The sequence below is a fragment of the Ornithodoros turicata genome, chromosome 5 (genome assembly GCF_037126465.1).
Source record: "Ornithodoros turicata isolate Travis chromosome 5, ASM3712646v1, whole genome shotgun sequence".
Taxonomy (NCBI): Eukaryota; Metazoa; Arthropoda; class Arachnida; order Ixodida; family Argasidae; genus Ornithodoros; species Ornithodoros turicata.
Genome location: NC_088205.1, coordinates 49,678,325 through 49,685,433, shown reverse-complemented (window position 1 = coordinate 49,685,433; position 7,109 = coordinate 49,678,325). Strand labels below are relative to the sequence as shown.

At 45.1% G+C, this 7,109-nt stretch overlaps 1 long non-coding RNA gene across 1 annotated transcript; it reads left to right on the top strand.

The window, feature by feature from the left end:
* The first annotated feature begins 4,141 nt into the window (after positions 1–4,141).
* LOC135396010 (uncharacterized) lies at positions 4,142–4,769 on the top strand. The gene is made up of 3 exons (XR_010423245.1): positions 4,142–4,275; positions 4,428–4,565; positions 4,690–4,769. It is a non-coding gene; the product is annotated as an uncharacterized LOC135396010 (long non-coding RNA).
* Positions 4,770–7,109: the final 2,340 nt, after the last annotated feature.

Below are 7,109 nucleotides of genomic sequence, written 5' to 3'. Positions count from 1 at the left end.
TGTTTCTTGTTGACTTCAATTCTCTATTTATATCACGTTTTCTAAAAAAAAAAAAAAAAGGCATATACGCAGATGGGTAGAAATCCAGCGAACTGGTAGAGAAGTACGAAGGGAGTTGCCTCAGGACAGGAGCCGCCATATGTATAGCATATAGGCAGCACATGTCAGGAGCATATATGCAGCCTGACAAAATAAGGTTGCAATCACAAGGGTAATATATCCGTGGCTTCTGTGCAATCTCAGAACTCACAGTAGCAGAAAGCAAGTGATGATGGCGATATTGTGGTGCCACCTGTTAGCCACTGAACTAACTGTGCGGTGAAAACGGTCGGAGAGGCTGCACCACTGATCTCTATTAGAAGGTTGGATAGCGGATGGGTGAAGATATCGTGGGAAAGAGAACGCCAACCGGCCGCCATATTGCGGTGCTCAAAAGAGCGATTACAGCCCATAGGAATGCATGCAAGCTGTGACATGTTCTGCTGTTATTACCGATGTCGAGCTGACATGTTCTGCTGTGACATGTGCGGAGTATTACTATAGAGATCAGCGGGCTGCACACTGTCGGGAAGCACTAGGGGATCGCTGTACAACACAAAGTTAATTTCGGGCTGCACCACTCGTTCTTCCCGTGCTGTCAGCGGTCCCCCAAAAAATCGAGGTCGTGTCGTTGACAGCCTTCAAATCCTGACCAGCCGCAGCCAGAGAAAGCCAGACGTCTCCGAAGCGGCAGCAGACTCTCCGGCCTGCGCGGTGTAGCACACCTCGATCGTGTGATCCCAGGTACAATTAGGAGCGTCCCTACCACTCGCGTCACACAGTAGTGATGCGCGTGGCGGCGCTCATCAAGTGTCTATCGTGAAGGCGAAGGAGGGTGTTTCGCGCACTGGGGATTTGGTGAGCGTCCCAGTTTCGCTAGGTCCCAGGTTCGCTAGCGTCCCATGCGTCCCAGTTTCGCTAAGGTTGCGCTAATTGTGGGAAAACTGTTTTCGGGCGCCTAACGTTCCACACCGACCAAAAACAGAAACAAAGTTGTGTGCCTCCTAGACTGTTCCTTTAAAGACACGCACAACGTGTACGTTTTCAACTTATAATAGAGATCTTCAAAACCTACTGAACGAGGTATTCAAGACTTTAATAAGCGTCACACCCCAACTTCCTCACGTAGCATCCTATCGCTGACGGGTCACGACAAAACACCCAGCAGAAGGCGAAGAACGTAAGGCGCCACCGATGTGGTTGCTCGGGGCCAATAGCAGTAGCGAAGGCGAACAGCGGCATTATGGGCCACCTCAGGAAGCGTACGTCGTCTGCTTCGGGCACGTCGCGTTGCACGAGCATGGGCGAGTTACGCCAATGCTGCAGTGATGAGGACCCAGCACTCCCTAAAGGCGTGCTGAAATATGCCTATGGAGGAAGAACTTGAAACTACATTAACAGCTGGGTAATTCCATTTTAAATCGACCAAGGTCCGCCCATGACATTTCTTTATTTCAGTGAAAAAAATATATGTTGCAAACGGCCTCGAGTGAAGACGAAAGCAGGTTCCCGGAGCTTGCTACGATCAAGCAGTCCACAGATGGAGAGGGGGTAAGGTGGCGCCGTCTTCGCGGCGTGATTTTTTCTCGCGACTTTGCAGCCTTACTGATGCCATTCCATTCGCGTCACAGCCCTCACAGCTAGCACACATGAAGTCTGGGCACTCTACTATACCTGTACGGAGTGAAAATGGTGTTACTTTAAAGGGGCGCTGAAGAAAAAATGCCAAAATCATCAGATATGGAAAAAAATTTACAGTTTTTAGCGCTCATAGCTCATCGACGGCAGTTCAGATATCCGTAAATGAAGTATGATTTTAATGCACAATCTTTTCTCTATCGTTCAATATATAGCAAGCCATTCTAACCTGTTTCGTTGCCGAAAGAGACGTCAGTAAAATTAGAGCAGAAGATCGCCGATGTTTGGTATGGCATGCCTCAGCTACTGCAATACTTATTCCAATAATTTAGCGGTTACTGAAAGGCCAACGTATCTCCTACATCTAGTTGCAAAAATATGTTGCACTATGTAAGTGGGGTGAACGCAGCGAATTTTTCTCTGTGCCCAAGTTTCGCTGTTGCGGCCTTGCACTCAGACCCCACTTTCGAGTGGCACACCGTCGCGCGTTTGAAATTGCACTTCGGTCTTCCTTATGTTGCATTAATTCCCGCTGCTGGCACTTGTTTGTGGACATGTTCCCGTCGGCATTCTTAATTACGAGCAACCCGTTTATATGCCGTTGCGAGACCAACATCAATGGCGTCTGTCTATTATGCCGCAGCGGCTGAGAGTGGAGTATTGACTGGAGCAGCTGAGTATAGCAGCAACTTCTGTCAATACCGCACAAGTTGTTAATTTTTTAAATTAAATTCTGTACTGGGAAGCGCTACCAGTGGCTGATTGCTGGAGGTGCCGTCCTTATTACACTCTTACCTGAGTTACTTCTATTGTTACTTTTAGACCGTTGTTACGTGTATTTAGAAGTAACATCGGCTCAAGGGAAGAGGTAACACAGGAAATTGCGAGTTTTAGAAGTAAATTGGGTCTCGAAGAGCTGGGGCAGAGGTAACCTGTGGGGAAAACACCTGTCTTCTCCTGGTTACTTCTACGTGTTACTTCTAGTGGGAGTCCGTTACTTCTACGTCGTAATGCGTTCGCAAACAATCACAGCCGCTTTTGATCGCTTTTGGTCGGTCATCTGGCAACAGTTTACAGTATCACACGAGAAGGGACGCTACATCGCGTCCTCGTGTTTTGTCTGTTGCATCTTTTGAAATGTGACGCCTCTGTGGCTGACAAGTTAAATCACGCTCGTGGTTGTAGATGTGTTGTGAACTGCTTCCAAATGACGTTTACAAACAAGGACTTCTGGGGAGTGCCGAGAGGCAGATGCAAAGAGTGCGAGGACTGCAAGAAATACATAGTGGAGTCCGGCGCCAGTCGTCATCTAAAATATGAATACTGTGCGCACAGCCCGGTTTCACATAACAGGATACGTGAAATAGGTAAGTGCGTATTTCGTCATGATCGTTCTAAGTAGATTCGCTCTTGGTTCCTGTCCTATGGTAAGTCATACATGATGTGCTGTCTGCGCATATGTAAGCTGTTGGTCGCAGTGTCAACGCTCGGCCTTAGCGCATTCTGCTTTCTCTTGCCAGCTTTGCTCTCTACATCGACTTTACTTTGTATCTCTCCGTGTCGCCTTCTTGTCCCAGCATCTTTCATACGCTGAAAGGTATACGATACCTATAGAGCCATTTTGACATTGGGTTTTGTGTAATGAAATTTAACTACGAGCAAATTGTTTCCATTCAGCGTTGAAGAAGAGTGATAAGCGCTATAGTCTGTGTGTCGTAGCAATTACAACGAAGAGAAACTGGATTTTTCGTTGTACATTGTTCTGAGAAGTATTTAGTTGTCTTATCGTGGGGTTATACTTTTCATTTCGTTTTTATTTTTCTGACGGACTTAATCGATTTTGGTGTATGGGCTAATTGCTAAAAAACTAAAGCCTAGTCGACTCACTAATGAAACGATGCGCCATATGGAATTCCTCATGAATAGGCAACTGATTGACCACTGCAGTAATTTTATGATTGCGTTTCTTTATGCCCAGGTGTGTGTGTGGGCGATTAGTATTTTCTTTACTTCTTGATACGGCTTGATTTTGACTTGTTCAGGGTCGTGTTGTCAATGACAGGTTATTTCGTCGTCTTACTGGCTGGTTGATGAATTGACTCAGTCATTTTCTGGCTGATTGCCTTCCTAAATTTCACTGACTTCGTGGTGAATGGGTCGACTGATGACTTGAGCCACTGTGATTGGTCGATGTGGTTAATTGACCGGAATGGTTGCCCACATTGATGCCTTAATTGGTTCTTATCAGTGGTTTGCTAGTACAACTGACCACTAGATAGCATCTCGCGAATTATACAAATGAAGAAAGTCAAGACAATCAATCAGTCAATACCACCGACTAGTCAGTAAACTGTTAAAAAATAAGAAATCGATCACATCTGCTACTGAATTACATTCAGATGAATTTATCTACCAGGCAACCTAAATCCCCATCCCGATGAGTCAGGCAGTGGAGGAGCGGGTGGGCTGGTGGTAATTAATATGTCAAGGGCCTGCAAACTAATGTCGACTGATTTCCCTCAGGTGGTGAAGAACATGTTCAGGACGTGAACTTGCAGCCACAGGAGGAAACAGGGCATAGCTGTGACGTCTTCCATGGTATTTATTTTCTTACATATAACGACCTGCCATCCACAAAATATTTTGCCATCTGTGTTTGTTGGAAGTTAACATTTCAGTACTCTCTTCTTTTTATGTGCATGTATCGCTGGTCTCACAATTATGCTGCATTACACCTTGCCTTGAGGAAGTTCAATGTGAACTCCATACTGTGGCTGGTTTCATCACTGCCGCTACATGTACAAATATGGAAGCTCGTGAATTGGAAAATCCCCCGTTTTCGGCAAACGACGCTACGATACCGAACACCGAGTCTTCCAACATATCAGGTATCTACATTTTTTGCATTCATTACTCGTGCTTGCACAAATGTAATTAAGATCTGCTTTTGCTATTAATGATGTACCCAAACAACCTGAGTACGATAAATAAGGAGTGCCCATTCCATTTTAGATATTTATGGTGGTGAAAGCGGCACCGTCCCCACAGCAACAAGCAAGAATGAGGACAAGGTCCGTATGCATGCATGCCGCCCCTTCCATTTTACAACACAATATTTCACGCGATTCTGTGAACACATCAAAGCCCCTTTGGAGATGTGTTCATTCTACATAGTCTCACATATGCCACCACATTGAGAAACGATATCTTCGTTATCTTACGTTGCCAATGCTGGGTTGTGTTTTCCTGATATTCACAATAAAATACGTGCCCAGGAACGCCCATGGTCATTGAATTTTGGTATGTCACCCGTGTCGTGTTTCGTGTGTGCCTGCATGCAATTTGCTGCATGCATGCACGGACGCGAGGAACGGGCGGGTGCAGCCCCGGAGCGCCTGGAACGGTGTTACTTCTAAATACACGATGCATCTGGTTACTTTTAGAGAGGTAACCCCGGCAGAGGTAACGCTGTACCCATCTAGTGTACAGGTAACAATATTGCAATTTTTTTACCTTTACTAGAAGTAACCGGGCTAAGAGTGTACAGCCGCACAAAGAAGTAACAAAAACTGTCAGCCTACATTGCATAGGTACCATGCCTTTCTGCGATGGAAATTATCGTGACATCTATTTGTGACATACGAGTAACATACATATTAATAAAAAAATAATGAGGGGCGCATTCTACCGACAAGGGTTCGCCTGGTCTGGCATGGTGCAACCTTCCTCTTATTGACCAAATAATGTCGGGGCTCAGGGGATGCATATGCTACCTACATAATGTAAATTAATGCTTAACGTAAATTAATGTAATGTAAGTTAAGCTAATCAAAATTTTTGTAACTTCTTCTTGCGGCTGTAATAAAGACGGCACCTCCAGCAATGAGCCACTTGGTAGCACTTCCCAGTACATATTTTTCTTTTTGGCGCACACGCTGTGCAGTATCGACAAAACTCTTTCAAAAGTTGTTGCTATACCCAGCTACATATTGTCAGTCAGTACTCCACTCTATGTCGCTGCGGCATAATAGACAGACGTCATCTCTTCGTCTCGCAACAGCACATGAAAGGTTTCCACGTAAATAAAAATGCCGACGTGGACATATCCAGAAATAAGTGTCAGCGGCGGGAATCAATGTAACATCAGGGAGACCGAAGTCCCTGTGAAATGGGAAACGCGCGATGGCGTGCCACTCGAAAGTGGAGTCGGAGTGCAAGGCCGCAACGGCGAGACATGGGCACAGAAAAAGAATCGCTGCGTTCCCCCTACTAAGATAGTGCGACATATTTTTGCATGTGGATATGGGGGATACGTTGGCCTTTCAGTAACCGCAAAATTATTGGAATAAGTATTGCAGCGGCTGGGCTATGCCATACAAAACATAGGCAATTTTCTGCTCTCACCTTACTTTACTGACACCTCTTTTGGCAACGAAATGGGTTAGAACGGTTTTCTATATATAGAACATTCGAGGAAAGATTGCAAATTAATAGCATACTTCATTTACGGATATCTGACTTGCCGCCGAGGAGCTATGAGCGCTAAAAGATGTGCAATTTTTGTCATATCTGCTGACTTTGGCATATTTTCTTCAGCGTCCCTTTAAGGTGACACCGTTTTCACTCCGTACAGATATACTAGAGTACCAATACTTTACGTGTGCTAGCGATGAGGGCTGTGACGAGAATGAAATAGCATCAGTAAGGCTGCAAAGTCGTGAGAAATAATCAATTCGCGAAGGCGGCGCCACCTTACCCCCTCTCCATCTGTGGACAGGTTGATCGTAAGAAGCTCCAAGAACCTGCTTTTGTCTTCACTTGAGGTCGTTTCTAACATATATTTTTTTCACTGAAATCAAAAATGTCATCGGGGGACCTTGGCCGATTTAAAATGGAATTACCCAGCTGTGTAGCTGTCGTTGATTTGATGCAACTGTAACCTGCATCAAATGTGCCAAAGCTTTTTCTTGCACTATCTGAGAGGTTTGACATCATCAACCAAGTTTAATGTCACAATACATGTCTTTTTCTATTCATTAGTGGGGCAAATTAGTAAATACTAATTAAGGCTTCCACCCGGAAGCTTAATTTTGAACTCATGTTGTAGTCCCCTCACCTAGGAATACAAATACACTACAAATAGTCACAAATACAAATTCGTCACGCGGCGAAAACTAACGCGTCGATATTTTAAAAATGTGCACCGATCAAAATGAATCACCCTGCGCATACACGCAAGAAAGAATTTAAAAGTCAATCTTTTGTCCCGGTGATGAACAACTTAATCTGCCGTCGTGGTCTTTGCTGGGTGCCATGGAAGTGCCGAGTCAGAGGTGGAATACTGATCAAACAGAAGATGAGCTGTGTCGTCTGAAACATGGGTTACGACTGAGGAAGAGGAAGCAAGACTGTTGTGTAGACGACGACGACAA